The 19,193-nt window shown below is 42.7% G+C and overlaps 2 protein-coding genes across 10 annotated transcripts in view; one reads left to right on the plus strand and one right to left on the minus strand.

The window, feature by feature from the left end:
- scml2 (Scm polycomb group protein like 2) overlaps window positions 1-6,496 on the minus strand; it is a 29,361-nt gene extending 22,865 nt beyond the window's left edge. For 2 of the 5 annotated variants that reach the window (XM_023800866.2, XM_023800863.2), the window contains exon 1: window positions 6,410-6,496. The gene's annotated coding sequence lies outside the window, so the exon portion shown is untranslated. Of the gene's footprint in view, window positions 1-4,692; window positions 4,711-5,537; window positions 5,710-6,409 lie in introns of those variants that run through there. The other 3 variants (XM_072699138.1, XM_023800864.2, XM_023800865.2) reach the window with 3 other exon arrangements.
- Window positions 6,497-10,414: 3,918 nt separating this feature from the next.
- Window positions 10,415-19,193, plus strand: part of cdkl5 (cyclin dependent kinase like 5) — a 50,592-nt gene continuing 41,813 nt past the window's right edge. For all 5 annotated transcript variants that reach the window (XM_023800854.2, XM_023800855.2, XM_023800857.2 and 2 more), the window contains exon 1: window positions 10,415-10,529. The gene's annotated coding sequence lies outside the window, so the exon portion shown is untranslated. The remainder of the gene's footprint in view (window positions 10,530-19,193) is intronic.

Below are 19,193 nucleotides of genomic sequence, written 5' to 3' on the forward strand. Positions count from 1 at the left end.
AGCCCCCTGGGAATGTGCGCTTTACGACTGCGGGGGACCCGTCATCAGACGATCACTTCAAATGCCTACTGCTTCCATGGCACAAGAGGGGGGCCCTGCCCCAGGCTCCAGAATGCTCCACCCCCTCCTAGAGACAGAACGCCAACTATTCACAGATTTCGTAAATGGCTACTTTGGGGCAAGCAGATTGATATGCAAAGTAATAGCAAATGTGCACTTTGTCCTGCATCACATATAATAAATCAGTGTTTTACTACAGAGATACATTCCTCCCATCTTCTTGAAACACTGGCAAATTTTGAAGGGTTTTTTGGGCGTGGAGGAGGGGTCCATTTGCTACCTAAAACTGTGGCCTCCTTCAACACAGAAGGTTTAGGGCAGTCACAAGCCTAAACTGCCATGGTAACGTCCAAAGACTACGCTGATAGCCGTTAGCTGGTGCTATTTTGGAGATATCAGGTCAAACAGAGGCTGACAAGGTCCTGAGCCTCACAACATATACATTCCAGCTCATTACTGTCAAACAGCACAGTCCCCGTACAGATCAGGGCAGTGGAAAAGCAGTGGGCCATGAACGATCCCCCAACTCAAACCATGCCATCCAGTCTCTCCATGTAAAAACCAATCTCCACGATTCACAGATGTAGAAAATACATGGATTAAAAATGTAAAAGCAACATATATGGTTTTGCACACATTTTGCAGCAGTTTGAGAAAAAATCCAGGATTTTTTTGTAGTAATATAAAATGTCTTTCAAATTTTGCCGAATAACTGTTTTTTTTTTGTAACTGTAATATTTTGTAATATATTGATTGATTATCAATCTCCTTCACAGGTTTGGCATGCCAACACGGGGATTGAGCAGCACGATCACGACGCGGCCACTTCTTAATTTGGGGACTTCTTAATTTGGGGACAATAAAGTGACAGATGCAGCTGTGCAGTGTTTGTTAAGAAATGCAGTGGCCCGGAACATGCCACTGGCAAACTGCTTAGCCCATTTCTTTACCATTAGCTGCCTCTGCTGCATCCAGCCGGCTTCAGAACCACAGAGCACATGGCCTGCGTACTCCCCAGACACGTCACCCTTTGAGCATCTCTGAGATGCACTGGATCAGTGCTCCAATATCAGACAACTTCACACAGAAGTTGAGCAGTGGAGCAACATTCCTCCAGTGACCATCAAAGGCCAGATCATCTCGGATCAGCTAGCATTCCATGCAAATGGTGATGGCATCAGACACCAATGTGGGATCGCTATTCCGCGATCAACCTCATTTTCAGGGTCTCTGTCACTAACAAGGTCTAATGAATCACCTTGAATGAAACCTTCATTTATTAATTTCTCCTCAACAAAATCTTTTGAGTTTAGTTTGAATGCTGCGTTTCTTTTTGTTCAGTATAAAAATCGGCATTAACGATTTTCAACTGATTTATTCCTATAACTGAAAGGTCTTTGAGATCAGATGAAAACATCTCAGTAGACACAAGAAATATGATACTGTTGGTGCACATTACCTCCCTGTCAGTCCCCAGGGATTAAACCAATCAACTCATTGCAGACACCATTCCTAGATAATCTTTTAATATCCCAGTCTCTTTCAGGACTAGTTTGACTTTTGACACCCAAGCCCTACATAATGGTGTAAACTCTGAATGCCGTTCCAACTAAAAAACATGTCAGAACCTGTCAAAGGCCCATAGGGGAGGAGGGGGATATCTCTCAGAAACCCCATACGCAAGAACCACATCTCTCTGCAAACGTCAGCTCCGTCCAAATCAAAGACTCACCCCGTCCTCGTCACCAACCGCATCCTCACTCAGTATTAACTCCGTAACATGGGACACCACTGGCCTCAGTCGAGACCCAAATTCAGCAGCACCCTGGAGCACAAATCTGCAATTAAGTTGCATCCTATTGAAGGAACAGCCTTTCTGAGCTATCCTGTCCCCAGGGTCCTGGGGGCAATAAAATCCATAGTAATGGCACACAAGTCAGGAAGTGAACACACACACCCCACTTTGACTGACAAACATAAAAAACAAGTCAACTCTGTGGTTTACGACTCCTCCCCGCTGCACCTTCAAGTCAGAAGAACAGAGAACAGTTGAATCGCCCCGAGAGACACAGATCTCCTCTCCTTAAAGAACTCGGGGAGAGGAGACTCCCCATACACGGTCTGCACTCCCTGTCCGCCTAGCTGTGCTTTGCTGCTTTTGAAGTTCAATTACAGGGGCCACAAGTGTGACAAGACTTACAGGCCTGGCTCGAACCCTCGCCCAGCCACTTCAAACAGAGCCAGGAACCCGACACCACACACATAGAAGGGCCCCAGACTTTACACAAGTGAATAACCTCTGTTTGTTAATGCTACACCCCCTGTACAAGCACAGTGGGTGGGAGCTGTGCTGGGGGGTATTCATTACCCCCGAGATGTGTTTTTGGACAGCCCATGCGGGTGGAAAAGGTGCATTCCACGGCACCTATATATGCATAGGACAGAAGCAGATTTAAGGGTGAATTTATTAGCAAATAACAGCTAAAGTAACTTGAAGGCCACGCCCCCCCGCAAATCTGGCCCACCTGCTCATGGAAACATGTCCAGATAAAAAAAAAAAAACAAAAAAAAAAAAATGAAGAGTGGTGCCAAGAGGTTTACCCCTTCTCCTCCCAACAATGAAAAGTGGAAATGAATTTCATAACCACAGCGTAACGTAATGCACATGATGAATGGATTCAAATCTACCAAAAAAAAGCCCCACGATAACCTGTAAGTGGCTGGAAATGTTTGTTTATTTCAGCCTTGCAGATTCATGTTGGTTGGTCTCTCGCACATGGTGATGACAAAGCCGGCAGTGAAATACTGCAGTAAACACACGCTGCTGAACGAGAGGCGGGAGAGTCGCCCCCGCAGCTGGCCGACAGCAGATCCCGCAGACGAGCACACAGCTGCTCTGGGTTTTAGCCCCCACCACACCTAGAACGGCTCGGCACCCCATCCACCCAACAGATAAAAGCACACAGACCTCAAAAATCCCAACTATGCCCAACGTTCAGAACTCCAAATGGCTTCAAAGTGCAACTGCCACCCCACCCCCCCACCACCACCACCGCCACCAAAGAGACAACAGGGGAGACCCAAAACACAACGAAAAGAAATCACTGCCATACACAAGGCTCAGGATGACAGAGTAGAAGACATTTTCAAGAAAATTAAGTATGGAATGTCCCGGATAAACTGCCAGCCCAACTTTTATTCAAAAAACTAACATCACATTAGTGAGAAGAGTTCTGAAAAGCGTATCATGACCAATGGATGATTAAGCACACACATTTCTGCCACTGCAAATCCCAGAAGGGGCCAGGCTTTTGTGAATTCATACTACTTAACCCAAAATGCTTCAGCGTACGAGCACAGATCCTACTGCATAAATGGGTAAAACCTAATACTAACTTGTCAGTCAGGTTTCACAAAGCATCAACCAGGAAGAAAACAATAAACAATGCAGCTGAGTTATAAGCACATGATGAATGCATGCAAGTCGCCATTAGGCAAGCCCATATAGGAAACAGTCGCACAGGCCGGCAGAAGAAGTGTGACCCTCGACTGCAAACATAGAGAAGGTTAACATCCCATTACAAAAAAAAAGCCCACAAACAGGGCCATGCCAGCTCCAGCCAATGGGACAGTGAATACCTTAAAACCTGGACTGAAACTCCTGAATAAGAAAGGAAAACAGCTGTAAAACTGCACAGACCAAATCCCCGGTTGTGCCTCTGCTAATAGATGTCACAGTTCGTTTGTGGCGATTTGAGACGTTTCGCCTCATCTCTGTGGACGATTCAGCAGATCAAGGAATCTGGAGCAAATCTGACACTCGCAGTTGGGACTCGAGCATGAACAGGGTTGGGGGGGGGGGGGAGCTGCAGCTTCAGAGCTCAGAATACAGACCCTCAGCACCTGATTCACTTCATACAGCGAGCACGTCAGTTGGGGGGTACAGTGAAGGAAATAGCCATAGCCTAATACTTCATTCTGATGATACCTTCTCATGTCTACAAACACAAACTTATCATAACCTCTGTGTTCTATTAGATAGCCAGTTTATTTAAATATGGGTCAGATTGGACCTAAATTGTGAGGGGTTGAAGCCCTGTTTTGCGGAAACGTTCTCAAAGTAGATCAAAATTCATAAGTTCAACGTAAAGCAATTACCGACAAACAATTGGTGCCTTTACCCTGAGTATACCGAATACGCTAAAAGCAAACGTTTTCCGTGATGAGGTTCGTGATTTTATCTAATGTACAGTATCGTCTAGCTTGGGCACAAAAATAATCGCGACCACGTCATCGATGCTTTCAGGAACATAGGTGGTGCTAGAGGAGGCGTTTCCCCCTTGATGTGTCAACGAGCAATGGCACTTTCATTAAAGGGAAACCCCGCCTTGTCCCTCCATTTTTAAAATAACCAGCATCTTCCGACATCCCTCACAGACGTTTTTATGACTTGATCGACTTTTCAGATTTCGTCGTCGGGTAGTTAAGCCGAGATGTAGTCGTAGTCGAAACTGCGCCAGTCGGTCATGATAGTGGGGTGCTCCCTTAAATTTGTTAAAGCAAACAGGGGAGAGGAGAGGAGAGGAGAGGAGAGGAGAGGAGAGAAGAAGATGGCCAAGATAGTCCGCCTACCGCCATCAACGTGCACGCGCCCATCTGAACTTATGAACTCAACCGACAGGGGGCGTCAGGATCACGTGACCACACGCCCTAATTTACACTTACCCCGTTAGCGGAGCGAATGTGGTCCCCGTGGCTGAGACAGATTGAGCTTTTAATAAACGCTTACCTCTCTGGCTGAAATTCCAATTTATAATTGTTAGCAATGATGACGGGTATTTCTACCTACACTTCTTAATTAGTAATCTTTATAAACGTGTATTCTATAACTCCTTTGTTACATGGTCAACGGGCGACGTACGTGTAGCCTAATATTCTAATTAAACAAATGCGCACCTGTAAATGCATTGGTTTAACGGCTAAAAAATGGTTTAACGGCTAAAAATGTAAGGCAAAAACATGCTTTTATAAAATGAATTTAATATCTTGTTATTAAATCTAGAAATCATTTTACATAATGCCGTTTCTTATGGGGTTTAAAATTGTGGGAAAAAACACTTTCAATTGGTAATATCGCAATTCACAAACAATTAGTTCTTTAACACAACGTGCATGTCTTATCTGTACATCTTTGTGTTCCAGTAAATGAACAGTGTACATAAAAAACAATAATATGACACATGCTATAACTCAGCGGTTGTGACTCTTAGCAAAACAATAGTAAAAAGTGGCCAAGTGTAGTTATTTTAGACAGCACAGCTACAAACCACACGTGTCATTAAAACAAAGACAATACAGAAATATACAGCAAAATCTTACAAGTGAAGAACTCATACAATAATTAAAATATTATAAAAAGCAATAAATTACATCAAATATCAACTTCATATTCATAATAGAGTAGAAACAAAATTTACCAACTTATTCCCAAAAGCAGATCATTCATCTGTTATTAAGTCCAGCTTGAAGGAACTTTTAAATGAACCTCACCGGCGAGTTGTTCCAACTTTTTCAGAATTTCTTTTTTTTTTTTGCCAATTCATGTGATTGTTAGGTTCTTAAACTTAGAAAATCATGCAGTTCGCCCGAAACTTGCGCTTGCATTGTGCAGCACCATAAATATGCGAAGAGGCGGGGCGGCAGGAGGCGCGGCTCAGCGAACGCTTCGTTACGGCTGGAAATTGGTATAGTGTCCTTCGAAAATTTTGTATGAATTTCGCACATTAACAGCATGCTTCAGTCTCTTTCTCAAGCAACTATTTTATCGATACGAAGTGTCTGAGCATAGTGATTCAACAGCAGAAAAACAGCTATTTCATCCATCACGTCTAAACTGTAAGGGTATTTGAACTACTGTGCTTACGTCAATAACTTAAACGCGTTCATTCAGTAGCCTCGTTTTCATTTATAGAAACCAAAATCAATATTATTACTTAGCACTTAATCACATGCATCTGAAACACAAACTACATTAGCTTTCCAAAAAGCGTAATAATGACATTCTATTAATGATGATAAAATGATGCCATTGTGCAGAGCGAATAGATCACAACTGCATTAATTTCCATGACATCGGCCGCTTGATATATAATTGGGGAACTGCTGGGCTGTAATAACACAACCTCTGAATATAACGAATAAGCGGGACGGACTGGGCATAAACGAATACATTTTCACCTGGAGTCTCTCTAATCGTGCTTATGAGTGTAGACCTACGACCAAGAAGACGTTGGACTAGCTTCACATTGGAGTAGGCAACAAAAACGGGATAACGTGGGACTCAACTTACCAGTTATTGCAGAAATCAGTAGCGCGCAATTCCGCACTTTCCGAGAGCTCTACGCCGCCATGTTCCGCGCACCTCCGCGCATGTCCAGATGCGGCCGCCTTTCATTAGCTCAGGGCTGGTACAGGACTGCTTCGCTGCTCCCGTAATATCCTACTACTCTACGTGTTTTCACGTCTAATTTCAATGCACATTCTACTGACATTGCGATAGTTTTGCTTGATTTAAATTGAATGAATGAATAAGATGGGTACTTCGGGCCGTAGAGCTCGTATAAGATAAAGAGATTTCGATGTAATATTTGTATTTTTATGTTAATATTTTTATTTTTAATGAATAGGCCCATGATTATATTACGATAATGTGAACAAGCAGTTTTATTTGTTCTTGGTTGTGTGATTTTGCTTTACTCTAAAATCTGTAATTAATTCAGATTTATTTTCGAAAGGTATACAGAGCAGTAAAGAAACAAAATTCAAGCAGAGACAATAAGTTGAAGTGTACGGTTTGTATTAATGTATTAAGTGTCTAATGTGCTGAATGTGCGTGAGGCGTAAATATTGGAATGATGATTCACCGGTTCGCAGTGTTGAGTTGCTGTTCTGGTTGACTTCTGTGAAATCTCCAATTAATCTGAATACAGACCTTCACAGTGTCGTGCACAAGTCATCCATATGGTCTATTAAAATAGGTTCACGTCTTGTCTAATACAAAATGAATCTTAAATATATACATTTTCACAAAGAGATGATAAACTATAAACTGTATTTACTAAGTCGAGTGATTGCAGCCTCGTTACATGGGCAGCATTTTAGCGTAAAATACCTGGCCTTCTTCGTAAAGGCGTTTTGGCTGAGACTCGTCCACGTAATAAAGATAATGGTGAATAAAAGATATTTTTAAACACAACAGGTGATTGCTATGCGTATATTTTTATTATTATTATTTACGCGTTAGGCCTAAGTCATAGAAAATTGTACAATTTTCAACTTAAGTATGTTATTTTTTGTGAAGTAAACATCTGCCTTATATGCAAAGTAGACAGTGTTTGTACCCTAATTAGGATGTATAGAACACCGCTAATCTAGAATTTTATTTGGCTACATTTACATTTTTTCGTTGTGAATGCAAAAGTTTTGCACAGCCGTGTTGAATACACATTCGAGTTGTGAATGCAACTAATTTAAGAGCGAACAAAATCAAACATCATGATAAATTTAGAATGTGTTAGCTTTCTGGTTACAACATTAATTACATTTAATTAGGTTACAGGAAAATGTACAAGAAAGCGTATTCAAGAGCACTTGAGCTTCATAAATGGCATTTTCTATCAGAAAATCGTGCTCATTTTGCTATTAGGAATCTGAGCACGGCATTAAACGCTACGTGAGGTATTCCATGGAGAGCTCCCAATTCAGTGGTAATTTGGGTTACGTGTACACCAGGGTAAAAGCCGCTCGTATAAGCTCTTTGTGTGATGAGAGAGTACCCCCACAGGCGCTGCCCGACATAATGAGAAATATATTTGTCCCCATTCGGAAACATGATCGCTAACATATGTGACCTTCAGCTATCGAAATGTTGCGTTTGTGCGTTTTTGAATCAAGGCTGGCGCCCATCGTTTCCCAACGAGATTTTTTTTTCAAATGTTAGAATCCGAACAAGTGCGCATTTTCACATCGCACAAAACATAGAAGTGACTATATTCTGCAATATGAGCTGATTATACTCTGTAATACTATTTTATGCATACACAATAAATGAAATTGGAGTCTTAGTAAGTGATGTACATCACCGCGCTTTTATTTAGACATGTTTATTCCATTGCAGAGGAGGCTTAAAAAACCCATTCAAGGTCACCCACTAGGGGGCGGAAAAGTCCCACTTGTTCTGTTATCAGTCTTTATCATGTTGCTCGATAATAAGTATTTTAGCCGGGAACAGAACAGCTTTTATTGATTCTCCGTGAGGCTTTCTCTCCAAGAAGAAATTCTCGCAACGATAACCTCGAGTTTGCTACGATGGAATATAATAACTTCTTTTAGCAGTATTCTAATCCTTCTAGATCTGTGCTCATCGAGTTAACATCAGGGTACACGTCAAGCTATCTGGAAATAATAATTTAATATCTCATCCCACATGGATGGGGTCTGCATATTCTCCACGTATTGACGTTAGGTTATTGGGTGTCTTTAAATTGCCCTCATTGAATACATGCTTCAGGATCAGTCCCTATCCTGCCTTCTCGGTATGTTTGCTCCCTTTTTGTCCAGCAGGTGTCACTGGCCATCCTGTGTCCTTAACTCCTAGTGTTTCCCTGTTCCCCTGGCTGCCACGTGGCTTAACAGGCTAAGTGGTCGACCCTCGTCCCAAATCCCTTTTTGCTGTGGGTTCGACTTAATTTAACAATTATGTTATTGTGTGTATATCTTGGTGTATCATGCATTTTAGTTACAGTTCCTTGTTTTTGCTCCCTGTTCCCTGTTTGCAGTATGTTCATATTCCTTGTTTTAGATTCCCTTGGCCTTTGGACATTTCTGTGTCTGTTGAGTGACCCCACCTGCTCCTCATTGCCCCTAGCCTGTTGTTTGTAACAGTCCACACCTGCCATTAGCCCTCATTATCCATCTGTATATGTGCTTGTCCTTGCCCTGTTTCCTCAGGTGGCTGTTGTGGTTGTTACTGTGTGTTGTAGCTGTTGTTGACCTGTCTTTGCGGCTCATCTATCATGGTTGTTGCCTTCTGCCTAAGTTTTATCGTATTCCTGTTTTGTCCCCTTGCAGTCCTTTGGTTTAGTATGTTTTATGTATAGTATAATGGTATCTTTAATATGTTTTATATATTATAATAAAGTCTTTTTGTTTGTTGGAGCTGCTACGTGGGTCGTCTCGTCCTTCCCTGTGTCGTGCCCCTCCGTAACAGCATGTGTGTGTTCTGCCATGGACAGACCTCCCACCCAGGGTGCACCTCTGTGCCGTGTACTGCCTGAAATAGGCAGTCCTGATGCAGATAGTTGAAGGATTTGTATAACACTCATCATTAAAGTGTCAATTTTGATATTTTATCATTTGATTTCATAGTGCATAATAATTCTGACATTGTAATATTTATGTTGTGGCTGTCACTTTTCTTTATATATTTATTTTTTGGCCCCAAAATAATATTCAATTCTATATATGGGCTAAAAGTACAACTCTGGGCCACTCCCGAATATCATGTGAAATGTAATATTGATCTCTATTACATGTGAATAATGTCAATTAAAGGCATCATATATCATTTTGTGGACCACTTGTCGAATTTTCATTTTTCCAGTAGGTGGCGGGATTCATGTATTTATCTGAAATATAGTTTTCAAATTCTGTTAGATTATTCTACTTTGCAGAATCGAAGAAATATCAGATTTTGGGGTGTCTTCACTTCAGATAGTACACTGCTCAGCAAAACACATCCTACTACATATAGTCTACTTCGAAAATATAAGGGAAGTCAAATTCTAACAGATTATGTCCTTATAGCTAAAATAATACACAAAATATATAAGCAGGTAATGCTTGCGTTACATGTTAACCGATTGTTTGCTTGAAACTATTTGCTTTTAAGCCGAGTAGATGTTTCGGGTCCTCTTTTATAGAGAATGATTTTTTCCATTTATGTTCCAGTTTGCTATTTCTGTGTGAAAGTACAATATTTCCGCTTTTATGTAATTTCAAGATTTGGATTTCCGATGTATTGCGTTTTTTAGTTCGTTCTTAACGGATTGCATGAAATGAACACTTGAAATATGCGCACCACTCTTCCATAACGGGTTCGATAACTTTGCCGCTTTTAGACCACCGATGGATTCCATTGCTCAACCGAACTCGACAATGTACCAAACTAATACAACGGCGGTTGCTCTCTCGCTACTGATTGGTTCAAAAGATGGGGGGTGTTGCGTAGTGCTCAACACTGCATTCCTATTGGATATCTGCGTACGCCTCTCAAGAAACTGCCTCTGGCGCTAATAGCCATGGTACTGTGTAGGTTGTCAACTACGGGTTTGGTTACTGTTGCTGCTGCAATGACAACATCGGCTGTGGACGATGAGGGTGAATTTGGTCCTTTAATTGTCAAGATATGAGTGAGTGCCCCACTTGTCGTTCCTTTCAAATACCTGCTTGGCATGTGGTTGTTTAAACATTTTCACCCTGTTGATTGGTTAACTGAATTGCAATCAACGAACAGAATCCCCCTGTTAGCAGAAGGGGGAAGATCTGCTCTTATTATATGGCATGGCTTGCTTTAATCTTCGCTGCTTTCTACAAGATCGTGATGGAAAAGATCTGATCAATTGACCAGTTTACTGAATGTTGCGTGGATTTTCAGTTTTGAAACACCTTTTTAAATGTTCCTTTTATTTTTCCAGCGTCTTGCACTGATGACATGATATATAGTATTAAAACGTAGGTTTTTTGTGATGGAACTAATTGCAGTAGGATTTCGAAAGGCGTATTTTTTTTATTAACATGTAGGGAGAGGAGCCGCCTCATCACGGATCGACATACAAGTGTTGTCCAAAATGCAGCATTGGCACGCGCAAATGCACACACACACACACACGCCTTCGCATAGCCCTTCGGGTCCATTTTACGCGATCAGAGATTAATGTAAACGCGAAATTTGGCAGATTGGGTCCCCCTTTATTGCCCAAATGCTTCACAACTTTGAAACAGACTCTTATCTAATTAGCTTCTTAAGCGACCCAGCATTAATATCCGTCTATTCGCAGATGTATTTTTTATTTTTTTTGTCGATGCATTTTCAGCATCTCCATCCCCCGCTCGTGTCCAGTCCAGCTACATAATAAATAGAAAACGCACTCTACTTTTATTTGCATTTATTACTATTCAATTATTTTAAATTACCCCCGCCCCTCGAAAGCAAAGCAGTCAGCGGCGCGGTGTAATTGTATAATATTTTATGGGTTGGTGAGGTGGTGTAGCAGTGGGTGGACTTGTCACTAATAGCAACAGGGTCTTCACGTTATGCCTGTATATAGGGGAAAACGGAGAAAGCGGCATTTCCGTGCACAACGCAAAGCCGCATTTTAAAACCCGATGTGGGAAATGTGTCTTACGCTTAATAATAAGTGGGAGTGAGTATTATGGCGAATGCGCGTATTCTGGTGACACTGTTTCCTCTAAAGCAGTAATAAAATCTCTACACATTTATTGGTATTTATCCATGAAATGCAACGGAATATAAATAAACCATTGTTTACGTTTTTTTTCTCCTAGTGTTTATGTTGTAAAGTTTAATCAAATCTCCAGATTTTGTTCCAGATTTCCAAGTGGACCTAATGTTATAATGTATCATAGATCAGTAGGCCTTACAATTAGAAATGGTTCAGTGCGTTTTTAAATCAGAGCTCATTTGGATTTTGTCAAGTGTCTAGTGCATGAAATTTTTAAGCTCGTGTGCTTATGTCCTTCATTCCTGAATACATGCAGTTTAACCCCCACTGAGCTGAATACATCACGTGTGTTAAATTGTACAGATAACACATTATAAATCAGGTTATACGTCATAAATCTATTTTAACCAGTGATTTTGAAAGAATTCGGTTCCCAAGTCATTTTTTTATCTTCTGTGTCTAGTTGAAAGACATTCCACATGAATTAAGGGAAGGACTCTAAATGCAAATCCTTATTTTTTTCTTTGTTAGTAAGAAGTACTTGGATTCAAGAACCCCAGGAGAATATTTTGTAATGTCTAAGAAAAAATGCATAATGAAATCACTGTGATAGAATGTGTAGTGACACTTATCTGTGATGGTTTATTTAATCGGGTGAAGTTTTACTAATTTAAATATTTGTGTGTTCCTCGACTGGTAACACTTAAGTATGTTGACAAACTACATGAATCAGAAACTGAAAGTCACCTTATCATAAAACCTGTTTGTGTGTGTGTGTGTGTGTGTGTGCTTGACGGGAGGGGAATATGTGTATATTACTTTTTGGGGACCAAGTGTCCCCACTTGTGTTTAAAAACCTGTTATCTGGACATTGTGGGCACCATTTTTTTCGGTCCCCACAAAGGAAAACTCAATTTTATAAAAATTAGTGCAAAAAGTCTTGTATTTTATTTGGTTACTTATGGTTAAAGTTAGTGTTGGGTAGGGGTTAAGGTTGTCTTTGTTGAGATTTGGGTTTTTTCAATAGAATGGATGTTCCCCATATAGATAAGAATACAAACACGCATGTACATGTGTATTTGTGTGTGTGTGTGTGTGTGCGCGCGCTCTTCCCATCATGCACCATTTCCTCGTTCGGATGGTGGAGTTGGTCTGGATCTGAGCTCTTCCTCCTTTCCTGTGGAAGGAAGGCTCTGCCTTTGCAGTTTCCTTTCAGACCGTGGGCCTCGGATGTTGCGTGATTATGGCAACCTGCCTCCACAGCGGATTTCTCAGCTAGGAAATCTTTTTACCAGAGAATTCCCCAAAAATAACAAAATCATCTCAATACCCTAAGCATTCAGGCTGGGTACCAACTGACATTTAGTGTGTCAGATTATAACGGTAGAATTTGCTAGAGCAATGCAGAAATCCATTTTCTCAGCACCATGTGCAGTAATAATTAAAAAAATCTTTGGTTTGACCAGCACCAAATTCTTTTGCGAGCTGCTGTGTGGGTGGTAAGTGGAAAGTGACAGCTGGCTTTGGCTCTGAAACACTACAAAGTATGATGGAGACGCTTTAAAACTTATTTGCACCCATTTTAAAGGTACAAACCTACAGACTGAAGGAATGTTTTGGAGAGTCTATTTAAAGCCAATGAGCAAATTACATCCATTCCAGCAGAATTCGATTATTAATGTCTGTGTAGGTTCTTTCCAGTGTATCTTGACTGAGCCCTTTTTGGAATGTTTTACCCCCATTTCTTGCTGGGCAGAAGACAGCAACACATCGCTGGCAGTGTTTTGGTGAGATACAGAGTACATTTGTGGATATGAAGGGAAGGAGATGTTTCTGGCGAAGCATGGGCTGCACAGTATGAATTCCTGGGCCTTACACAACACCGTGTGGGTGGCAGGGACGAGAAACCTGCCCTCTTTCAGTCACATTTGGGAGGAACCCAGAGGCACAGCGTCCTGTAGTGCCCCGTGTGGCCCTGAACACGGCTAGTACACAGTAAATCGGACATCCTGCCGCTGCGGCTTGCTGAGCCTGGTGCCGTGGAACGCCCTGAGGAATATCAGACACACGCCATGGCATGGGCGGGGCTTAGCGCGAGTGTCATTTCCACGAATTCCTGAAAGCAGTTTTTCCTGGATATCCAGATTCAGCAGCAGATTTAGCCCCTCCCCCGCTGCGCTGTGATTGGTGTGTGACTTCGTGCCAGGAGGTTGAGTCGTGTTCTGGATGCTTTTGCTAAAGCAGGGGTGCCAAACTTGTTTCAGTTAATGGGTCACGTTGGACTGGACCTAATCTCAAGTGGGCTGGAGAAAGAAAATCCGTGTAGTTGGGCCCATAACATGTGAAACACATGTAATATTTGTTTTATTCTCATTAGTGTAAGAGGTTGGTCACCAAGGTACGCTATGAATCCACAAAGAAATTGATCAGAAATCAGCTTCAAATTATGAATGTACTTCAGCACCTCATGAAGAATGTTCTTTTTTCAAAGCATCAATGGCGTCCCGCATACAGGCTACGTTCATAGACAATTCCAGAACATTGAAGGTGCTTCCCACAAAGTACGTCCAGGTATAATGCAAGATGAACCGTATCTGGTGACAACCTGTGGCGGCTCCAGTAAACCGAACCCGACCCGCCTGAGACCTGAAGCTGCCGTCCGGCGCAGCTCATGCAGATGATAACCACGCGGCTTTTCACCAAGTCGTGATGGATAAGACAAGCAGGAAAAGTAGGAGAGATCCGAAATCCTGTCTGCAACCGCATTTCTCGTCAGTATGCCATCACCTTCCAGGACAGATTAGTACCACTGCTGTGCCGGTTCTGGCCTGCAGGCTGTGCGCTTGACCCCCTCTGTCCTAAAGCAATAGAGCAAAGCCCAGGGCCGCAGTACATGGCTCAGTATTAGCAGTGACCAATAGGGATGATGCTTTAAAAGCTGCCACTGGGGGCATTATCCTTTACTGGTTTGGCCTACTTTCACACTGGTTTCCATTGAGTTAACCATGCAGTGACTGGCATTGCCTCTAACCAGAAGACCTCCTAGATTGTAGTGCTTTAGTATGTGTTGGTCCATTTTACCAGAGAACAGGACAAGGCCGAAGTAAAATGCGAGTAACAGACAGTTAGGAATTCCCCATCGTTGTGTTTCTAGCATAAAAGTCCCCTCAACCCACAAATTTTGGGCATTAAATCAAGTTGTGCCCAATGCACATCTGCTTTGTGTGGGACAGTTTTTGAGTATTTTCCATTTTAACCGGGAGTTACTTTCCAAGCTGACAAGCCACCAAGATCCTCTAGAGGCACTGAGCTGGACTGCGCCCAGGCGATAATGGCGGACTGCCCGAAAGCGACGGCACCTCAGCGATCGGGAGGAGGCGGGACGCTCTGAAAGCTACTGGAGCATTTTGATACAAGCACACAAGAAAAAAACAATCACAGAAAGCTCCGTCGTCTGGATTGAGACATATTTTTATTTTTTATTTTTTGGCTTTGCGGCTCAGAAGGATATGGCATGTTTCAGGACATCACAAGGAGAAAATGACTCATTGCCTTTAGGGTTATGCTGCTATGGTTTTTATTTATTTATTTATTAGTTTTAAATCATGGTTAATAGAATTGCACTGAACCGTCTTAGCCGGCACCTCGAGAGCCCTCGGGGATTTCCCATCTCCTGCTTGGTTTTATACCAGCTGTAAAAGACAGCTAATTGCACAAATTGTTTAGTTCGTTATTACCGATAATGAAAGCTGAGAATTGGATAATAAGGATTTTTGGAAGCTTGTGTAACACCAAGTTTGAGCATGTTGATGGGTGGGTGTGTGCGTGAATGTGGGTTCAAGGGGAGAAATCTAAAGATCTAAAAATTCGTGAATCACTGCTTATGTTCTGTAAAAGGTAAACATGCCACACGCTCTTATCCTGTTTTAATAAGGGTATTAATTGGTCGTTCTTATAAAAAAAAGGCTTCGCTTTGGAGCCTGGCAGGAGGACCGAGGGCTGAGTTTGGAATCTCGTACAGTTCCCAGAAACAATTTAATCATCAGAATGGCTCATCTTCGCCTTTTCGTGGCACCATAGTTTTATGGGAAACTGAGGATTTTGGAACTGAGAAGTTTGGGGGGGAGGTTCTGTGTCTCTCTAATAGGAATGACATTTTAAGATGAAAACAGATTGACGGATTACAGGTGATGGCTGTTGCTGTTGTTTTTAGTGTGATTCTGTTCAGTGTTCACTCTGTGTTGGAATTTTCTGGACTTACAAAGTTTCCCTCTGTTCTGTTCATAATAATCTTCTAAAGTTTTTTGCCTCTTGGTGAGCGTCCATCCTTTTCCCTACCGCTGATTAAGTACAGGGGCCCTGCGTCCAATCCGAGGCAGCTTCAGGCGTGAGACAAGCACACAACCAGGAAGGGATGTTCGGAAGCACATAGACTCACAATTTATTGACAGGCAAACGCCACACATTCCAGGTCAGGACCTTGGTAGTAGGAGCACTGAGCCACCATGGCGCTTGTGTTTTATTTTAAGCGAAATAAAAAGTGCTTTGCCTAAGTGCTGTCTCTCCCACAATGCCGCAGTCTGCTCCTTAACCATCTCGCCATCTAGTGGCAGGTGATTTAGAAGTTGCGAGCTACCTGGCCTCATGAGGCAGTTTTGTCATGCCTAAGGAAGTGTCCGCCATTGTCAAGCATATGTCGCTGAATTGATAGAACGATCCTTTTGTACCTCGGAGGAAGATGTTTACCAACAACACAGTTTAACGTTCGACGTTCGATTGCTCGCATGATGCACAACCGTGTTATTTATTTTGATACCTTCCCAGAGTGCTGGTTTGCATAGATGGAGACGCAGTTGAGTGAGATAAATCCCGGCTAAAGAGCCGCTGCGTGTCACCTCTCTGCCAGAGACACCGCTAAAGCACGGTCACGTCATGCATTTGGGCTGCTAGTTTGCCAGGAACAGTTGCGAAGGATTGAGTTAGCGCTCATTTTGGGGAAAATTTATGCCGACTTCTGTTCTTTACCTGAATTTAAATTCCCTCTGAAGTGTTCCTGTTCCATTAATTCACATTTGCCTTTGTGGTAATATATCCCATCAGGATTTTCAGGCCTTTTTGACTTTTCCTCCCCATCCACCGCCTGCTCAGTAGTATCGCGTGTGCCGGACTTGTATCTGGCCCAACTCCGGCCTTTGTCCCGGTGCGTCTCCGAACCATTCACTTCTTGGTGAATTCAGTTTCAGCTGTAACTGAGCACATGGACACCATTTTCCCTCCTCTCCTGCATCTGAATGGTTTAAAGATTCCTAGAGTGGGACATTGTCCCCGTAAGTGGAACACTGGCAAATTTGGTGAATGAATTTTTATTGTTGTTATTATTTTTTGTCCTTATTTTTTGGGGATTCACACTGGCTGACGGAGCACTGTTAAAGTCATTTCAGCGTGTAAAAGGGATGGAGAAAAATGGGTGATCCCAGTGAAATGGCAGTCGGCGCTGCACGCATGTGACATTAAAAACCTCGGCTGGTTCTTACATCTACACGCTGAAGGAAAATCTGTCGCAGAAGAGAAGAAAATATCCCCTTGATTGATTTTTTTTCTCCCCCCACAGTTCTGTCATCTTTCCCATTTTTACATTTTCGATTTCACGTAAACAGACGTGTTTTCTCTCAGGAACGCTCCCCAGTGCTGCTTGATCTCGTGGAGGCCTGTATCGGATCTCTTTCATGTGGATCTCTTTAGAACTGCATTCCCTGTTTTTTTTTTTGTTTGTTATCAATACACTGCATAATGACATAATTTTCCAAAGGGTAGCTAAAACCACACGGAGCACACAGACCTTGTCCCCTGGACACATGGTGCTGCTGGATCTAATGCAGTGAGGCTTAATGTGCGTTTATTTGAGTCTAGGGTCCCCGGGAGAAGGGGGCTGCGTCCAGAAGAGTGGGCACCATACGATGGGTCTGATTGTTAAACAATTTTTCTGTTGCGCCGGAAGCCCTTTCAAGCCTCTTCAGATGGGGATTGGCTGCTGCTCCTACAATTGCATGACCGTCCATATCCTGGGGGTTATGGGTAAAAACGCCATTCTACCTGCCATTTACGCAGCCTCTCCTCCTCCACCTGTGCATCCCCCTTCCCACTTTCACAGGAACCCAGGATTTCCGGGGTGCTCAGCTTTTCCTCAGTAGGCATCGTCAGCTTGCCATTTCGCTGCTGTACCCGTTTGCTACCGGGGGTACCAGTGACTGGTACCTCAGATGGGCAGGGACCATCTTCTCTTTATCTCCCTTTCCCGTCTTAAAAAACGAATAGATGGCAATCGCTCCGCCCCCCCCCCCCCCTATCTGGGCCTGCGCCCTTTTAATTAAGACGTGCTCAGGGCCGTGGAAACCAGCCATAAAAGGGCCGTGTGGATGATATGGCTTGTCAGCTGAACCGCCATGCTAATGGCAAAGCCTGCTGATTTGGGATTACCATGGATTTACTCGCCACAGATGTGATGGAGGGCTGTATCGTCATTCAGAAAGGCTGCAAACGGCACTGAAAGTGTGGTCAGAAGGTCTCCAAAGGAAGATCTTCATCTTTTGTGGGCTGAGTAGCAATGGCATGATTATTCTGTTCTGCTCTTGTATTAGGAATAATACGGTAGCGGGGGATCTCACATTGTGTGTGGCGATACAGTTTGTGCTTGGCTGACTGGGGGTCGGGGTGGTACCGCTGTGCCCTGTCCTCATCCGCTTGGTCAGAGCCGTGCCATTGAACATACTCACGACACACTGACTCATTCCAGTGGAGCAGTTGGGGTCCCCTAGTGTAATGAAGGGCGCTAAGGGAAGAGGAAGGGGGTCCTCATCGTCCCAGATGATTACTGTGGTGTATGCTCATTTTTTTTCACTGAATTATGCAACCTATACTTTTGTATCTTTTGTATCTCGTGGCATTCTGTGTAGTCGTAGTAGTTCTAGAAGCTGTATCAAAATAACAGATCAGAAACTAATTCGTCCTGCTTACACTGGGCAGAGACGTGTAAAGCGCATGTTAATGGTAACAATCACCACTTTAAGACAATGGAACAGGCAACAGTTGCATACTTGGAGATCTGGAGTCCAAACATTAACCCTGCCTTCCATCCTCCAGTCAAAGCGACCAATCAGACGTCTAACATTTGCTAGTGCTCAAAAAAGGTCACGTTAAATAGGAAGAACACTGAACACCGTTGTCTAATCCAGGCAGTCAGGAAAAGAATGGATAGAATGGATTGCGATGGCGGAGCAAGAAGACACAGACCATAATGTATTACCTTAATCGGAGTAACAATTCCATCATTATTGTCAGCATTTTCCCACTGTTTTTCACTTTTTGGCTTGTGAGATTGCTGAACTGGAATGGTTAACACCTGCGTATAGCGTTTGCACAGAGTTTAAATAAATATGAATATTTTAAGTGTAAACTTTATTTGTGAAAAAAGCACAAGTAATCATACCAGGAATAGTCATTTAGACTAGACATTTCGATTATGTGTCATTTATGAAATACTACGATAAAAATCACAGCTGGGCGTCCAGCATAGTGGAGCAGCCAGTGCACAAGTACACATCTGCACAATTA

This window comes from Paramormyrops kingsleyae, chromosome 1 (genome assembly GCF_048594095.1).
Source record: "Paramormyrops kingsleyae isolate MSU_618 chromosome 1, PKINGS_0.4, whole genome shotgun sequence".
Classification (NCBI taxonomy): Eukaryota; Metazoa; Chordata; class Actinopteri; order Osteoglossiformes; family Mormyridae; genus Paramormyrops; species Paramormyrops kingsleyae.